Source organism: Triturus cristatus, chromosome 1_2 (assembly GCF_964204655.1).
Source record: "Triturus cristatus chromosome 1_2, aTriCri1.1, whole genome shotgun sequence".
NCBI lineage: Eukaryota > Metazoa > Chordata > Amphibia > Caudata > Salamandridae > Triturus > Triturus cristatus.
Window position 1 is genome coordinate 1,153,387,092 of NC_140580.1, and position 18,290 is coordinate 1,153,405,381.

General features: G+C 49.3%; 1 protein-coding gene across 6 annotated transcripts in view; it reads right to left on the reverse strand.

The window, feature by feature from the left end:
- Positions 1–18,290, reverse strand: part of PRRC2B (proline rich coiled-coil 2B) — a 714,633-nt gene that overhangs the window by 555,842 nt on the left and 140,501 nt on the right. The gene's annotated exons all lie outside the window — the stretch shown is intronic.

Genomic DNA, 18,290 nt, shown 5'->3' on the forward strand with positions numbered 1-18,290 from the left:
GGAACACTAAAAAGAATTAAACACAAGCATTTGCATAGCAAATAGTCTAGCGTTTAAACATGAAACACATTATCCATTATATCACATTAGCCATTATATCACATTAGCCATTATATCACATTAGCCATTATATCACATTAGCCATTATATCACATTAGCCATTATATCACATTAGCCATTATATCACATTAGCCATTATATCACATTAGCCATTAAAAACGTTAGTTTGTGGCAAATCAATGAAATACTGGGCCTATTACTCCCAGGCATTAACTAAAGTCCTGTGACAGTGTTAGCATTGTGATACCTATACAAAATTGGGCGCCCCGCCCTCCTTCTCCCCCCCCCCCGGCACCACATACCCCCAGGCACACCCCCAAGCACACCACACCCCCAAGCACACCCCCGAGCACACCCCCGAGCACACCACACGCCCCCAGGCACACCACACGTCCGCACCCAGGAACACCCACACACCCCCAAGAGTTCAACCTGGCAAGGGTCAAGCTCCATAGTTCAGTTCCCTTTGGGGTGTCCAAGTCCTTTCCTTGAGGAGAGGGGTCCTGATCGGTTTGCTGTACAGAAGCTGGATCCACACTCTTCTTACCTTTTCTCTTGTAAGGTTGGGCCATACTTTCAGGCTTCAACACTACTTTTTCACCCTGCCTTTTGCTCTGTGCTCTTGTTTTTACACACACCAATTCAGGAATATCCAGCATTGCTGCATGGGTTTTTAGTTGAACCTCAGCCCAGGTTGAGGTTTCCAGATAATTGCCAAGCAGACATGCAGCTGGTAGCTTTGGAGAGACCACTACCTGTTTCAGGCCAGTAAACCCCCTCCCACCCCCCCTCCCCCAGTCTAATGTCACCATAGCCATTGCATGATTAGTGGCAACACTGTCAGCATTGGTGACTGGGTAAGTACGCCCAATTAAATATTGCTCAGGGGAAACCAGTGTGTCTCACCATAGTGACACCGACACCTGTATCCCTCAGAGCTTCTATCCTAGTTCCATTGATCCAAGGGTACTGTAAGTATTTCTTTAAGTTGGATGGACACACAGCTACAGTGGCAAACTCAACTTCCCCCTATGAAACTAGAACTGCTTCAGTGCGCAGCCTGATTTGCTCTGGGCACACTGTTGATCCCATCTGTAGACTTGCTACCCCAGAAGTAGCTGTACTCGTTGAAATAGGGGCCTTGTTGTGAGGGCAAGACTTGTGTGCAGTTAAGTGTCCCAACTTCTTACAGTTGTTACACCAGGCCTTTGAAGGATCAAAGTTCTTCCCCGTATAGGGTTGTGGAAGATTGGGAGTAGTTTGGGACCCACCCCCCTGAGCATGTTTTTGGGGCCCTTTGGAAGATTCAGACTTTTGATCTTGGGATTCTCACCACCTTTCCCATGGGGAGGTTTTGTAACCACTTTCTTCTGGTCACCCCCAGCGGTTGTCCCCGTCACCCTAGTCTTGACCCAGTGGTCTGCCTTCTTTCCCAATTCTTAGGGAGAAATTAGACCTAGGTCTATTACTCAATATATGTTCCTTCATAAACAAATTGTAAAGTCCAGTAAAGTCATGCACATTGTGTCCAGTTAACCAACCATCCAGTGTCTTTACTGTGTAGTCTACAAAATCAATCCAGGACTGGTTCTGCGTTTTGTGAGCCCACCTGAATCTAATTCTGAACTCCTCAGTGGGGAGTCCAAATCCCTCAGAGTTCTCTTCATGAGGTCATAGGACCGTGCATCTGGCCCAGAGGGTCAGAAGCCCTTCTCTGCAGTTACCAGAGAACCGTTCCCACAGGAGTGCCCCCAGAGAGGTTTCTTCACCTTCCTCATGTCACAAGCCCTCTCAAAGGTTGTGAACCATTTGGGGATGTCATCACCATCCTCAAATTTAGGGACAATCCTTTTGGGGATTTTAGGATCACAAGATTGCTGTTTATCCTTGTTATTTGTATTGCTGACACCATTGATGGGTGCTAACCCCTTCTCTTTCCTTTCTTTTTCCAGAGCCAGGAGTCTGGACTCTAGATCCAATCTTTTGGCCAGCCTTGCTAAAAGGCTGTCCTCCTCATTGAGGCTGTCCTCAATGCCCTCACTGAAGCCTGTACTACCTGTGTGGCTTCTAGGACCCCAGGGGTTGATTTTTGGAGTGAAGGGTATGGAGACCCTTTCCTCCCTAGGGATTATTGAGGGTGGGTTACCAGCCCTGTACACCTCATCCCTTTCCTCGTCTGACTGGTCATCACCATGTTCAGATGGGTGGGCCAGTGCATACTCAGCCAGGAGCTCCTGGAGCCCTGGTTTAGTTTGATGCTGGCCCATTGGTATATTTTTAATTTTACATAAGGACCTTAACTCCTTAAAAGACAAGTGAAGGTAAGGGGCGAGGTCCAGCTCCTCCACCATGTCCTGTATGTCAGGGTTATTTTCACTAATAGCTGTGTTCTGTTTGAGACATTCTAACGAAAAGTTCTAACCCCTCTACCCTTGACTAAAGTGACTCATTTTCTAAAATTCTAAAGGGACTTAAGCAAGGCCCTAGCAAGACTTAGTTGTTTGGGGAAAAAAATGCCAATTTAAAAAAATTAAAAAAAAGAAAAAGAAAAACATTAGAATTTTAAAGGCTATTTAAGAGTTCTGTTGTGTTGTTTACTTTAACGTTTACTTTACTTACTCAGTGCTGGATACCTAGATTCAGCACTGGGACATTTCCTGAAAACAGTTGAGAAAATGCGTTTTGGTTATTTGTGTGATTTGTAAGGAATATTCTTAGTTTTCAAAAGTCGACACTTTGAAACTTTGTGGGAGAAAAAGTGTCAGCGTTATTCTATGAGGAAAAACAGGTTATCGGTTTCGAGGCAAGTAATCTGTCTTTTAGTTAGGGTTCTGGGGTTCGACTCCGGGGTCTCCTAGGGTCAGTGACGCACTGTTGCACCCTCAGTGGCACTCAGGCGGCCGGGTGCAGAGTGTTGAGGCCCAATATTATCCTATGGAGGATAAGGGGACTCCCGTTTGTGGCTGCTGGCAAGCAGGCCACAGGGTTGTGGAAGCAAAGTTCCTAGGGTTAAGCTCAAGGCAAGTTGGGGACCAAGTTAGCACCAAGGGGGCACCCTCAGCGGCACTAGGTCGGCCGGGTGCAGGGTGCTGTTTTGAGGTCGGGTGCCCTGTTGACTTCAATGGAGATTCTCCGGGACAAAGAAACACTGCAGGCTAAGGGACGAAGATCTTCCAGGAGTGACCACCACTTCGAGGGGTAAGTTGGGATGTTGAGGGTTGGTTAGGCACCGCCGGGTTGGGCACACAAGGTAGTGGGGCGTCATGTGCAGGGGTGCCTTGGGACATCGAATTTTCTTACCCACTCTGGTCGCAGTGGGGTGTCCTCTGGATTGAGGCTGCAGGCGTCGGCTGGAGGCAGGTCAGGGGTCGCCGGATTTCAGGTCAGCATCGCCGGGTGGACCTCCTCGTGGTATTTTTCCACTCTAGCTCAGCCGGGTTTGGCGGGTGCAGAGTGGGCTGGATTCCTTGTTCCTGGTTGGCACCAGAAGCTGCAGTTCAAACACGTCCGGTGTCCATGGGAGAAACAGCTTGGAAAGTGAACGCAGGCAGGTCCTCCAGGGTTGAGGTTGCGGTCAGCTGGACACGCTGGGGTTTTGCAGGAGCAGGTTCAAGGAAGACAGGCCTGTAGGGCTGGGGCCAAGTCAGTGGGCGTCGTCCTTTTGTTAGCTCTCCACGGCTTCTCGTCCTTTTCTTTTTCTTGTGGTTGCTGGACTTGAGGAAGGAAGGTTCAGGGTGATACTAAATTTAGGGGCGTTACAGGTAGGTAAAGGGCAGGAACCAATGGGTTCCTTCCCTGGGGTGGGTACACCCCCTATTCTGCCACTCTCGTGGGAGGGGGGCAGGAGCCTGTCCCTGGTTGGCTGGGTCCCCCATCCTAAAGATGGCTGGGTCCCCCATCCTCAAGATGGCAGGGACTCAAGGTTGTGCTTCACCTCGCCTCCCCAACCTAAGGGGTGGAGTTGGCAGAGGTGGGCACACATCTCTTCCTCACTTGTTTTTTCCCGCCGGTTCTCCCGCCCAAAGTGGGGGGTAGAACCAGTGGGGACCAGTTGCTGAAAGCAGCAAATGGTCTGGAGAGGCGCACAAAGGCAGTGCCTTTGAAGCTTCTCCTTCGTGGACCCTGCCCAACCTGGTGGAGGAGGCTTGGCACCACGTCCCAGGATGTGCATTGTTTCAGGCCCCCCGAGTGCAGCAAGCTCTCGACCCAGCGGTCCAGAAACCTGTCTGGTGGTGGCAGCCTAGGCAGCCACTCAGTCAGGTCACTGGAGGTTGGTCGAATTTCAGGGGGCATCTCTAAGATGCCCTCTGTGATGCAATTTACATTAAATCCCACACTGACATCAGTGCGGGTTTAATGTGCTGAGAAGTTTGATACCAAAATTCCCAGTCTTCAGTGTAGCCATTTTGGTTCTGTGGAGTTCGTAATGACAAACTCCCAGCACCATATACTCTTAATGGCAGCACTGCACTTAGTGCCCAAGAATGGACCTGGGTGCTGTAGGGGCACAGGGCTCATGCACCTGTACCCTCACCACTGGCTGGCTTTGGGCACCCAGCTAGAGGGGTGACTGATGTATGCCAGGGCAGTGGTTTGTGGCCATGGAACACAAGGATGTGTACCATGGCGACTCTTTGCTTTGTTCCGCACCAAGACACGCAGCCTGCAAAGGCAGTGTGCGAGTGTCAGGGGACAGGGCCTCTAAGGGTGGCACAGTCACAGTGCCTTGGGTACCTGTGGTACCATTTACCAGGGACTGACCTGTGGCCAGAGATGCCAATTGGGATTAGGCTTCAATGCAGTTTTAGGGAAGGAACACAGGCCCTGGGCACCTGATTGGCAGGAGCCCAGGGCACACTCGGTCAAAGCACATCAGCAAAAAGCAGGGGCATACCATGCAAGAAAGAGGGCACTCTCACAAACGTGCATAATAGGGAGGTGTACCCACCCCGAGGAAGGGACCCATTGGTCCCAACCTTTTACTTTCCTGTAATGCCCCTGAACCTTGCCTACTCAGACAGGCAACGACAAGAAGAAAAGAAGGACCGAACAGCAGTGCCGAAGAGAAGGAGGACGCCCACTGATTTGGCCCCAGCTCTACCAACCTGTCCCCACCTCGATCCTGCAGAAGCGAAACTCGTGTGTCCTGCAGCCAGCAACCTCAAGAACCCAGAGGACCTGCACTACCTTCCAAGGAAGAGGCTTGGTCTCCAGTGAGCACCGGATTTGTTCACCCACAGAATCCAGTTTCAGCCAAATCCACGAGTCTGCACCAGTCGCCCATGGCCTGAGTTAGCGTGGCCCCAACACCACGACGTCTCCCCAGCAATTCTGAGGCGAGATCTGGTGATATCCGACCTGCCTCTAATCTTCCAGTGAAGCCTGCGGATGTCCCCTGGAGCTGGTAAGAGAAACCAGACGCCTTAAGACACTCCAGCACCCGAAGCCCCAGGGCCTTGGGTGGCCCAACTGACGGTGTCCCAGCATCCCCAGGCATTCCAACTTACCTCTCCAACCGGTGGACACCTCCAGAAGTTCGCCGTCCCCGAGCCTGCAGTCTTTGTTGAAACCGGAGGAGAATCCCACTGCAATCAACAGGGCACCCGAAGCCAAACCAGCACCCTGCATCCAGCCGCTCCTGCGCCGCTGTGGGTGCACATTTTATGCTAAACAGGATCCCGCTTTGCCCTGAGACTAACACCAGGAGCTAAGCTCCCACAATCCAGTGGCCTTCTCGTAAGCAGCCACCAACCGAAGGCCCCATATTCCCCCATTAGATAACATTGGGCCTCAGCACCTGGCTGCCCTAGTGCTGCTGTGGGTGTAACAAGAGTACATCCTTGACCCTAGGTGAACACTTGTTCTAACACCAGAAACTCAATCCCAAAGACCGAGTAATTACCTGGTAACCGTTAACTTCATTTCTCTCCATAGGAATCTATTGACTGTTTTTTCTCTGAAAAATGTTTCAAGTGTGGAGTTGATTTGTATGGCAACCTGAAAAATTACAATAGTGCAAAACTGATTTTACTTACCTTTTCTCCAAGAAATGTCCCAGTGTGATATCTAGGCATAACACACGGAGCAGAAAAAGTAACGAAAAAGTAATCTGTACAATAATTTCAATACCTTGACTTACCTGTACTTAAAAAACTGAATAATATTTTGCAAACCATTTAACTTACCCGTGCCAGGCTCGGTTCTAGAAATAAAATAACTTAATATTTTTATACAAACAAAATTGGTCTGAGTTCAGTCTGTGTGACATATGCTGAATGTGTGTGTACAACAAACGCTTAACACTACTCTCTGATAAAGCCTTACTGCTCGCCCACACTACCACAAATAGAGTAAGGGGCTATCTACTTTTCCCTCTGCCTACCTTTGGGGTTCCACTGGACTGTGCACACTATACCGCACTTTGGTATAGTAAATACAGGGCCACCTTCCTACAGTGTGCAGGAGAGATGCTTATATGTGGTGCAGCTCCCCTACTTCTAGGCCAGTGCTGAATCAACATGGAGACGAACGGCCTCACCGATTGCTATGCATGAGCATTGAGGAACCTGCGATTAGAAGCATCCGTCAAAACAAAATGGTTACTTCTCAGTAGGAGTAGTTTTGCAGCTTGAAGAACTTTCTGGATTCACATGCTGTGCATCATTACACGATCTAGTGGTTGGGTCCGGAATGGTCTGTTTTTTGGGGCGTTTTTTTTTTTGGTCGCTGTCGACCACCAGATGGTACCAGGCACGTCCCCTGTGTGATGGGCGGTATCCTGGAGGTCGACGTGCGTGGTGGCCATCTTCAGATTCTTTTTTCTGTTCTTATTGTCTTTGTAACCCTAGAGATAGTTTTAGAAGGAATATGCTACTTACCAGTATGCATCTGTTCTTGGCATGTAGAGCTGCAGATCTATACACTGTGCATAGATCGCCATCTGGTGTTGGGCCCGGATGTTTGCAGTTTGTTTTTCTTCTTGGACAGTCTTTGGAAGTCACGAGTTCGGTGGCTCCTCCTTCGGTCTGTACTGCGCATGGGCTTCGGCTCCATCCTCAGATTGTTTTTCGCCAGCAGGGAAAAGATGGAGCGTAGTGATAATAGTGAAGAAACCCATGTGTGTTGTATCTAAATAAGATAGCCTGGAACGGATACAGGTAGCCGGGGAGGCGGGTGGGCGTGTATAGATCTGCAGCTCTACATGCCAAGAACAGATGCATACTGGTAAATAGCATATTCCGTTCGAGGCATATGAGCTGCAGATTATACACTGTGCATAGATTATATAGCAGTACCCAACCCTATCGGCGACCACCGGTATCCGTTGCAGTAGTTTGAAACAGTGTCTTTAGTACAGCCTGGCCCACAATGTTTTGTGAAGGTGTGCGGTGTTGACCATGTGGCTGCCTTGCAGATGTCATCTAAGGGTATGTTCCCTAGAAAAGCCATAGAAGCCCCTATCTTTCTTGTAGAGTGGGCTTTAGGTGGAACAGATAATGTTCGTTTTGCTTTGTGATAGCAAATTTGTATACACTTTACAATCCACCTAGCTATCCCTGATTTTGAAATGGGGTTGCCTTTATGCGGTGGAGAGAAGCAGACGGAACAACTGTTTAGTCTTTCTGAAAGGTTGCGTTCTTTATATGTAGTACAGTAAGGCCCTTTTAACGTCAAGTGTATGTAGAGCCCTTTCCGCAACAGATTGAGGTTGCGAGAAAAAAACCGGTAACTCCACCGATTGATTAAGATGGAAGGGGGAAATGACCTTGGGCAGAAATTTTGGATTTGTGCGAAGTATCACCTTGCTGTGATGTATTGTAAAAAGGCTTCTTGTATAGTGAACGCTTGTATCTCGCTAACCCTTCTAAGGGAAGTGATAGCTACGAGGAAAGCGGTTTTCCAAGTGAGGAACTGTAGCTCACATTTATGCATTGGTTCGAAAGGCGGACCCATTAGCCTTGCAAGAACTACGTTTAGATTCCATACAGGGGAAGGTGGTGCCCTGGGTGGAATTACTCTTTTAAGGCCTTCCATAAAGGCTTTAATAGCAGGCACTCTGAACAGTGATAAATGCTGTCTGTTTTGTAGGTAAGCAGCAATTGCTGCTAGGTGTAGACGGATGGATGAGTACGCCAGGTTACACCTTTGAAGATGGAGCAGATAGCATATGATGTGCTGTATGGATACATCTAAAGGGTTGATTGTATTGTTACGGCAGTAAACAACAAATCTCTTCCACTTTGCGGCATAGCATGCTCGAGTGGTAGGACGTCTGGCTTCCTTGATAATGTTCATGCAATCAGGGGGAAGGTTAAGGTAGCCAAATTCTAAAATTTCAGGAGACAGATCGCAAGGTTGAGCTGAGCTGGGTCCGGGTGCCTGATTTCTCCATGGTTCTGGGTTAGGAGGCATGGGGACAGGTGAAGTTTTTGATGTGGTACCACCGATAGCTGTAGTAGTGTGGTGTACCACGGCTGCCTGGCCCATGTTGGGGCTACCAGAATGAGTGTGAGGGAGTGCTGCTGTAGCTTCCTTACCACTAACGGAATTAGTGGGAGAGGTGGAAAGGCGTATGCAAATCTGCCTGACCAGTTCATCCATATCACATTGCCTTTGGACAATGGGTGTGGGTATCTGGCGGCGAAGCTTGGGCATTTTTTGTTTTCGTGGGTGGCCAAGAGGTCTATTTGAGGATGCCCCCACTTGTGAAAGAATGGGTGAAGAACTTGTGGATGCAGTTCCCATTCGTGCATTTGCTGCGTTTGTCTGCTGAGCAGATCTGCCATGGTGTTTTGTGCCAGGAGAAAGATTTTTTTGTGGAATTGCCCATCTCCATATGCTCTGTGCTAAGCGGGAGAGCTGGGGAGAGTGTGTCCCCCCCCCTGTTTTTGAATATAATACATTGCAGTCATATTGTCTGTGCGAATGAGGACTGCTTTGGCTGAAATTTGTTTCTTTAACGATTTCAGGGCTAGAAAGATCGCCAATAACTCCAGATGGTTGATGTGGAGTAACCTCTGTTGTGGCGTCCATAGACCTTGCACTGTGAGGTGTGATAGATGCGCTCCCCAGCCGGAGAGCGATGCGTCCGTTGTTAGAATTACCTGAGGAACCGGGTCCAGGAACGGTCGCCCTTTGGAAAGGTCTGTGGTGTTCCACCACTACAGAGATCGATGGGTGCGGCCGTCCACCAACACCAGATCCGTCAGCTGTCCCTGGGCCTGGTTCCACTGGCGTGCTAGGCACTCTTGGAGTGGACACATGTGAAGTCTTGCATGGGGCACTATGAAAATGCAAGACGCCATCATCCCCATTAGTTTCATGAACACTCTTGCTGGGAGAGAGTGCTGAAGAAGGAACTTTGGCGCAGGGCTTGCATTTCTGACTGAGTTGGGATAGGCTATAGCTTTTGAGGTGTCTATAGTGGCACAGAGGTTTTGCTTTGTGTGAGACTGTATCAAGTGGGACTTTTGGTGATTCACCGTAAAGCCTAGCTGGTGGAGTAGTTGGATGGTAGTGTTTGTATGCTGCACACACTGGTGGTAGGATGCGGCTTTTATGAGCCAGTCGTCCAGGTAGGGGAAGACGTGAAGGTTTTGTCTTCGGAGGTGTGCTGCCACTACTACCAGGCATTTGGTAAACACCCGTGGTGCGGTTGTGACCGCGAAGGGGAGAGCCTTGAACTGATAATGTTGGCCGTCCACCACAAATCGGAGGTACTTTCTGTGAGCAGGGTGTATTGGAATATGAAAGTATGCGTCTTTCAGGTCCAGTGTAGTGAGAAAGTCGCCCTGACAGAGGAGTGGGAGAACTTGCTGAAGAGTTACCATATGAAAATGGTCTGAATGGATGTATGCATTTAGAGGCCGGAGGTCTAGAATGGGCCGTAGGGTCTTGTCTTTCTTCGGTATGAGAAAGTACAGAGAGTAGACCCCTAGATTTTGCTGATTGACGGGTACCTGCTCTATCGCTTGTTTTTACAGGAGGGAGAGTACCTCTTGTTTCAGAAGTGTGGTATGTTCTTGTGACATCGCACGGTGTCTGGGTGGAATATTGGGGGGGGGGGGGGGGGTAGAAGTTAGTTCGAGACAGTACCCTGACCGAATAATTTGGGTCACCCATTTGTCTGATGTTATGGTCTCCCAGGTTTGAAGGCAGTCTTGTAGTCTGCCCCCGACCGGAGTGGAATGGTCTGGGGGGAGCGGGGGAAAGTCTGTGTGGCAGAACGGGCGGTGTTGGTTTTGCCCCTGCCTTTATTATTGTTTCCTCGATATCCACCTCTTTGGTAGCCCTTTGTGAAAGTATTCTGAGGAGGGGACTTGTAGGACGTGGAGGCGTTATCGGAAGAGAAACCTCTGCCAGAGCCTCGAAAGGAGGAACGGCGAAAGGAGCGTCTAGGGGTTTGTGATTGTAGGGCTCCCATAGACTTAGCCGTATCTGTATCCTTCTTCATTTTTTCCAGGGCTTAGTCTACTTTTGGGCCAAATAAGTATTGTTGGTCAAAAGGGTGGTTTAATATAGATGCTTGGACCTCTGGTTTAAAGCCGGAGATCCTGAGCCAGGCGTGACGGCGAAGCAGAACACTGGTGTTTATAGCCCTGGACGCCGTGTCTGCTGCGTCAAGTGCACATTTAATAGAGGTGTTGGTGTGAGAAAGTGCCATCTTTCTTGCATGGTATGCCCCCACTTTTTGCTAAATTGCTGAATGTACTTCGATTGAGTGTACCCTGGGTTCCTGCCAATCAGGTGCCCAGGGCCTATGTTCCTTCCTTAAACCACACAAACTCCAAATTGGCAAACCCTAGCCACATGTCAGCCCCTAGTAAATGGTACCCTAGGTACCCAGGGCCTTGTGGCCAGGGAAGGCCTCTAAGGGCTGCAGCACTCATTGTGCCACCCTCAGAGGCCCTGTACCCTTACACACACCCTGCCCTTGCAGGCTGAGAGTCTGGGTGCAGGACAAAACAAAGAGTCGACATGGCACACATCACTGTGTACCATGCCCATCACCTACACTGCCAAGGCATATGTCAGCCACCCCTCTAGCTGGGTGCATTACGCCTATGGTGTGGGCACAGGAGCAGGAGCCCTGTGCCCCTACAGTACCCGGGTCCATTCCTGGGCACTGTAAGTGCAGTGCTGTCATGTAAGAGTACATGGTGCTGAGAGCTTGTCAAACACGAGCTCCACAGCACCATATTGGCAACACTGAAGCCTGGGAAGTTTGGTATCAAACTTCTCAGCACATTGAACCCACACTGATGCCAGTGTAGGATTTAATGTACTAAGCACCCCAGAGGGCATCTTAGAGATGCCCCCTTACAGCTAACCTACAATCCACGTCTGCTCTGAGGCTGCCCAGGCTGCCACACAGCAGACACGTTGCTGGACCCCTGGGTGGGAGAGCCCCTGCTCTCCCGGGCCTGCAACAATGCACATCCTGGGTGAGGTGAGAAATCTCCTCCCCCAGGATGAGCAAAGGGAAGCTTCAAAGGCAGGCCGCCATTTGGAGTTTCCCCAGGCCACTGCAACCCCCCACTCTGGCGGGAAGCTTGGCCGGAAACCCCATACAAGGACAGGGGATGTGCCAGCCTGCCCACCCCACCCCTCAGGTGGGGAAGGCGAGGTGAAGCACATCTCCGGGCTCTCGCCATCTTGAAGATGGGAGGCCCTACCCTATCAGGATTAGGCTACTGCCCCCCTCCCACAGGAGAGAGGCAGGATAGGGGGTGTACCCACCCCAGAACAAGGACCCATTGGTCCCTGGCCTTCCCCTACCTGTAACGCCCCTAAATCTAGTATTTAGGGGCACCCTGAACCTTCCTTCCTGAGATTCCAGGTAGAAAACTACAAGAAGAGCAAGAAGAACAAGGACCTGCCCTGCAGCTGCTAAAAAGAGAAGACACCAACTGCTTAGGCCCCAGCCCTACCGGCCTGTCGACTCTCGAACCTGCACCAGCGCGGCATCTCTCGTGGCCAGCAACCTCACCAACCCCGGAGGACCTGGCTACCTGTTGGCTCTAAGCCCCTGGGACTCCCATGAGTAGAGGCTCTACTCAAGAAACCTATTTTTAACCCCTGGCAGCAGCCCGGAACCTCGGACCCAACACACACTGCACCAGCCAAGCCTGGCCAGTGCCGGAGTGAACAAAGACCCTGAGGACGACCCCACGGCGACTGTGACCCCGAGTCCGGCACCAAAGGACCCCCCTCGACACCCCGGAGGAAGCCTGCAGCCTCAGAACCAAGTGCCACCCCAGCCGCGATCAACCAGAGGGTAAGATTCCCCGACGTCAAAAGGCACCCCTGCACCCGGCGCCCTGCGGCCCCCTGTGCCCAATCCCGGGGTACCCACCTAACCTACAACTACCCAACTTACCTCTCGAAGTGGTGGTGGCACCTGAAACATCCTCGTCCCAGAGCCTGCAGCCTTTTTCCAAACCGGAACATTCCCATTGATTTCCATTGAGCGCCCGAAGGCTCAAAAGCACCCTGCACCCAGCCGCCCGAGTGGCCCTGGCAGTGCCCTCTCTACACTAACCTACTTCCCCACTTGCCCTGAGTAAGTGACCAGGAGCCCAGCTCCCACAGCCGCGTGGCTTGCCAGACAGCAGCCACCAACCAAGGCCCTCCCTATCCCTCATAGGATAACATTGGGCCTAACTCTCTCTGCACCCGGCCGTTCTGAAACCGCTGAGGGTGAACCAACTGTACCTACCTGACACTGGGGGACCCCTGAGTCCATGCCCGGAATTTCAACTCTGCCAGTCGAGTACTTACCCTTAAACCGCTAACTTCATTTTCCTCATAGGGTAACATTGACTGGCTTTTTCTTCAAAAATCTTCTAAGTGTGAACTTTTCAAAACTGCAAAAATTCACCAAAAATCAGCCAAGTGACAAAAACGAATTTACTCACCTGCTCCCTGGTGAGCTCCCAGTGCTGGATCTTGGTGCCCAGCCCTGACCCTGAAAAGTGTTCACAACTATACTTACCTCTAACTCATTTTTCTCCCATCGGAAACCATTGTCTGCTTTTCTGTGAAATTTCTTCTAAGTGTCTATTTTTGCAAATTTGAAATATTCTTTTAAAATCGTACCATTTCTGCAAACGAAATTACTTACCTGCTTTTGATAAGGACCCCAGTCCTGGGTCTAGGCACCCAGTCCTGGATTACTAAAGTAACGATAAAGTACTCTACCTGCAATGTGAATTTCTTGCCATAGAGATCCATTGAATGTTTTCTTTGAAATATTTTCTAAGTGCTAACTTTTGAAATAGCTAAATATTATTTAAAAATCATTACAGTTATTAAGTCGACTTTCATCACTTGATTCTGAATGCTGACCCAAGGCTGGTTCTAGGAGCCAGACCTGGAATTCCAAAAGTAATCTGAAAAGTAATTTATTACAAATAACCTGAATTTACCATTGAGCTCAATGCATTGTTATGTTTAGGAAATAGGATTGTTTATTGCAACCAACTGTGACTGTTTACACAAATTTATTGCTTAAGACAAAAGTATTTATATTCAACCTCTCATTCTGAGAAAGTATATTTTTACCCCCTTTGTGGTTCTAAAAATAAAACAAGCATATATTTTATATATACAAACCATTGGCCTAGAGTTCAGTTATTGAGTGTGTGAAACCATTTGCTGACTGAGTGTGTACAATAAATGCTTTACACTGTCCTCTGGTACTGCCTTACTGCTCGACCAAGCTACCACTTTTGAGAGTAAGGTCATACCTAACTTTGACCTCTATCAGCCTCTGGGGGACTGTGGACTCTGTACACCCTGTACCTATTAGGGAACAGTATATACAGAGCCACTTTCTCACAGTTGGTAATAATCTTTCCCTCTTGTATCAGTTCATGAGCCTTATTCTTATATTTCTCTGGGAGATGCTGCATGAGAGCCTCCAGCTCATCATAGTGCGCTCTATCGTACCTCGCCAGCAGCGCCTGCGTGTTGGCGATGCGCCACATATTGGCAGCTTGCGAGGCAGTGCGTTTGCCTGACGCATCTAAGAGCTTGGACTCCTTATCAGGTTGTGGAGCCTCACCAGATGACAGTTGGAGCGCTTCCTAGCTGTGGAAACCACTAGTGAGTCTAGGGGCGCAGGTCCTTTAATATAGGACAGGATCCGTGGGGGCTGCCTTGTACTTCTTTTCTATTCTGGGGTTTAAGACCCTAGCTCTGACGGGGTCTTTGAAAACCTCTGTGGCATGCTTGGTCACCCCTTTAAGCATGGGTAATATAGCGGTGGATTTATCTGCTATGTCAAATGTGTCAAGTAGGAAGTCTTCCTCAACTGAATCACTGTGTAACTCCACCCCATGATAATGTGCCGCCCGTTGTAAGAAGGTGGGGGCGGAGATGGAGGGGGTGGAGGAGGAGGTGGAGGTGGTGGGGAGGGTACTCTGAACGGGGATGTGGCAGAGTCCTTCCGTTTTGGTGGTGGAGGAGGAGTTGGCTTGTCCAAAAGTCTTTTCTTGGAAGACAAAATCAAATGTCCAGTCCTTAGATCCTTTGTTAAAGTCTTTTGAAGAGGATCCGGTGTGAAAAGCTCCTCCGGCACCGATTCCTCCATCGGTGCCGAAGTTTTCAGAACCGAAGGCTTCGATGGTTTATCCGCGCCATGCTTTCTCAGGGTGTCCGATTTTTTGGTCGGCGCCGAGGCAGGCTTCGACACAGAAGCGTCTGTGCCGAGGGAGTTGTTTGGTCGGCACCGAGAGGCCAGGTTTCGACACCGATGGCTTCGGAACAGAGCTTGTTTTCTTCGGTGCCGAAGAATGTTTTTCGGCGCCGCTAGGAGGCTGGCTCGAGCCCGAGCTGCCAGGAGACTTGATGCTTTTTCACCGGGCCCGAAGGTGGGGTGATGGAAGCAGTATGCTTGGCTTTCCCTAGGCCCGGAGGCAAAGGGGTAACTGGAGTCTCTTTCGGTATGGGCGCGGGAGTGGGAGGGGGGGTAGAGTACTCACGACCCTCTGCGCCGGTGTGATCTCCTCCACGTCGGAGTCGTCGGCCTCGGAAGCGCTGACGACATCGTCCTCCAGCTCCGTGTGCTGCTGTCCCGAAGCTCCGGTGTCTTCTCCGAAGATGTCAGGTGGAGCCGAGGTCGATGAGTGCGCCATGATTTGTCGAGCTCGTCGATCCCGAATAGTCTTTTTCGAACGAAAAGACTTGCAGGCAGGGCAGTCTCGGGCCTCGTGTTCGGGAGAGAGGCAGAGGTTGCACACCTGATGGAGGTCGGTGTGGGGAAATTTAGAACCACATTTTGGGCACTTCTTGAAGGGAGTCCTTTCCATCGGCCGAGACCGGAGTCGAGATAGGCCCGAAACCCGCTGCCTGGAATCGAGGAAGTGCAGAAGAGAGATGAAGAAGCCGATTTAGTCTAAAGAATCTCGATGGACAAGGATTTTTCGTCGAAGGTCGAACTGGAACGGTTCGAAGCCGGAGCACGAAGTATTACATCCGAGCCCGATGGCGGAAAAAAAACAATCTGAGGATGGAGCCGTAGCCCATGCGCAGTACGGACCGAAGGAGGAGTCACCGAACTCGTGACTTCCACAGACTGTCCAAGAAGAAAAACAAACTGCAAACATCCGGGCCCAACACCAGATGGCGATCTATGCACAGTGTATAATCTGCAGCTCATATGCCTCGAACACACGGATATAATCTTTTGCTTCCCCACCTGTTTGTTTTCCTTTTAGGGGAGGCCAGGTGGGTTGCATGTGAATCCAGAAAATTCTTTAAGCTGCAAAACTACTCCTACTGGTAAATAACCAATTCGGTTTGCAGCATGAATCCTTTTCTGGATTCACATGCTGTGCATCTGATTTCGTAGCAGTTTCTCCCGTGTCTGGGAGGCTGTGGTGTAAGGAAGACCTTGTAAACAAGTGTTGAAGCACACTTCGTTCAATTTGAGCTTCCTTATTCATTTGTATGTCCACACAATAATGTTTTGTAAAGGTGTGTGGTGATGCCCATGTTGCTGCTGCGCAAATGGAATCAATGGCTTGGCTCTTTTCTTTCTAGTGGAGTGAGCAGTTGGTTGCATTGTCAGTTCCTTTTTGGCACTGGAATAAGATCATTGGAAGGCTTGTACTACCCACCTTGCTATAGTTGCTTTTGTGACCGCTTACCCTGTGTTGATGTGTGCATAAGCGACAAACAATTGCTTTGTTTTGATACTTAAATACCACTTTTGGAAAAAACTGTGGATTGGTTTTTTAAGATTATTTTACCCTTATGAATTTCTAAGTAGGGTTCTTGTATTGTTAACGCTTGCAGTTCACCCACTCTTCGTAGTGATGTTATAGCAATGAGAAAGGCTGCCTTTAGAGTAATATGCTTGAGGTCTGCTGCATGCATGGGCTCGAAGGGTTTTGTCATTAGTTGAGAAAGTACTGTATTTAAGCTCCATGTGGGAACGGGAGGAACTCTTGGTGGAGCTATTCTCTTTGCTCCTTCGAAGAACGTTTTGATGACTGGTCTTGAAAAAAAAAAAGCTTTTCCATGATTTTCCTCTTGTGTATGGCACTATGGCAGCAAGGTGCACTTTAAGGCTGGAGAAGTTGATGTTGCTGTCCAAGAGGTAAGTAAGGTATGTAGTAACTGTTTGTGTATTGATTGAACAAATTTTGTTGTTAGCGGTGCACCACGTAGTGTATTGCTTCAATTTTGCTGAATAGCATTTTCTTGTCGAGTGCTTCCTTTAGAACTTCCATAGTTCGCGGGAGCAGGTTAGGATGCCCAAACTATGTACTCAGACGCCAAGGTGCTAGCTGTAGTGTCGCCGGTTCTGGGTGGAAATCTGGCTCTGTTGCATGGTCAGCAGGTCTTTTTCTGCTTTAATCCTGACCATCTCTCCCTTGGATAGTTCTAGGAGGATTGAATACCATGTTTGTCTTGGCCATTGAGGGGCAATGAGAATATTTGTTCATGGGCTTTTTGCAACACTTTGCATCAGGGTGATTGGTGGATAGGCGTAAGTAAATGTCTGTGACCAATTGAGTGAAAGCGCATTTCCCTTTGCTAGGTGGTGTGAAAACCGAGGCAAAGCATTACCATTTTTTGTTCTGCAGTGTTGCAAACAGATCCATCACTGGTGTTCCCCAGATGTTTGATAGATACTGCAATGTCCTCTGCTTCAACTCCCATTTGTGGGAGCAGTTGTCTTGTCTACTCAGTTGGTCCGCTGTGATGTTGTCTATTCATGGTAGATGTACTGTCAGTAGATTGATCTTTTGAAGTATTGCCCATTGCCAGATTTCCTGTTCAAGTTTGCTTAACGGAAAATACTCTGTTCCACCCTGTTTGTTTAGGTAGAAAATTGTTGTTGTATTGTCTGTTTGGATTAAGATGTTCTCCCCCTGAATGTTTCTGGAATGCCTGGAGTGCCAGAAAAACAGTTCATCTCCAAGAAGTTGATGCGTTTTGTGGAATCCTGTTCGCTCCATGGACCACAAACTTTTAGCTGGTTGAAGTGTGCACCCCATCCGTTGAGGGATGCATCTGTGGTGATCGTCGCAGACTGAGTTGGGTTCCTGAAAGGTCTGCCTGTGCTATGTTGTTGGATGCCCACCACTGTGTCTGTGCTCGCACCCTTTGTGAAACAACCACTAGATCCTCCCAACTTCCTGTGGCTTGAGACCAGCTGTTGGTGAGCCATTCTTGGAATGGGCCCATGTGAAGGTGAGCGTGAGGGATAAGCGGGATGCATGATCCCATCATGCCCATTAGTTTCATTACTTTCCTCACTGTCAGACGAATCCCTCTGGTAGAGGGCCGTTTCGTTGTGGATAGCTTGTATCCTGGTCTGTGTGGGGTAAGCCTTTCCGTTTGTTGCGTTTAGTCTTGCTCCTAGGAAAATCTTCTCTTTTTGGTGCTGTAGAAGATTTCCTGTGGCTGATTGAGAAACCCATGTCTTGTAGTGAGTTTGAATTGTTTTTTGAACAGGATTGTGACAGGTCTGTTCCAAATGTCCACTTATTAGTCAGTCATCTAAGTAGGGGTATACGTAGATTTCTTCTTTTCCCAGGTGTGCCCGCCACTGCGGCTAGACACTTTGTGAACACCCGTGGAGCAGATTTTATGCCGAAGGGGAGTACCTTGAATTGGTAGTGGGTTCCGTTGTGCAGGAATTTTAGGTACTCTGTGTCTTTTGTTCATAGGGACATGCAGGTAGGCATCCTTGAGGTCTACTGTTGCCAAGTAATCAC